This window comes from Syngnathoides biaculeatus, chromosome 6 (genome assembly GCF_019802595.1).
Source record: "Syngnathoides biaculeatus isolate LvHL_M chromosome 6, ASM1980259v1, whole genome shotgun sequence".
In the NCBI taxonomy this organism is placed as follows: domain Eukaryota; kingdom Metazoa; phylum Chordata; class Actinopteri; order Syngnathiformes; family Syngnathidae; genus Syngnathoides; species Syngnathoides biaculeatus.
Genome location: NC_084645.1, coordinates 30,786,530 through 30,787,258, shown reverse-complemented (window position 1 = coordinate 30,787,258; position 729 = coordinate 30,786,530). Strand labels below are relative to the sequence as shown.

The window sequence follows — 729 nt, the reverse complement described above, 5'->3', positions numbered from 1 at the left end:
CATGTCGTGTCTACAGCAATCACTGCTTTAGTCACATCCTGACACGTCTCAACATGACTTCATAGACTGACAAAATCAACAATTTCGCCCTCCAATCTTCCCCCTTTTTTGACTTCTTATCTTTCTGGTAAAAAGTAAGTAAGTAAGTAAGTATCTTTCGGCTTGTCCCTTTCGGGGTCGCCACAGCGTGTCATCTCAGATGAACGCACATATATGTTTGGCACAATTTTTACGCCGGATGCCCTTCCTGACGCAACCCTTCTCAGGGAGTGGAGGCCCCAGTGGGATACGAACCCACAACCCCTGGTTTGCCAAACCAGTGCTCTTACCGCTGAGCTACATGGCCTCACCTCTTATCTTTCTGGTAACACTAGCTATTTACACGCTGGTCATCTAAGATTGTTTCAATGGGTATCAGACCCACGTCACGATTGTGCAACATGACCAGAGTGAAGTTTAACAACAGAGACTCACTGGCCATGTCCCGTTGTCTCGATCGCAGATTTCACTGGCAATGTTATCGCCAAGCTTCTAATTATCTAAATGTGAGAAGCTACAACAGCCGTGCTGCCTTCAAAGGAATGTCAGTGTATTTATTCTTTTCTTGCGTGAATTCTGTGGCCTGCCAAAGCCAAAACATTAAAAAACGGGCCCCATAGGGTTGTGTTTTTTTTTTTTTAATAAATACACATTAAGTGTAGGCATGGGCAAAAAAAAAAACAACCAAAA

General features: G+C 43.9%; 1 non-coding gene across 1 annotated transcript; it reads right to left on the bottom strand.

Moving 5' to 3' along the window:
- Positions 1 to 273: 273 nt before the first annotated feature.
- On the bottom strand, positions 274 to 346 carry trnaa-ggc (transfer RNA alanine (anticodon GGC)). Its single transcript has one exon. It is a non-coding gene; the product is annotated as a tRNA-Ala (tRNA).
- Between the last annotated feature and the right edge of the window lie 383 nt (positions 347 to 729).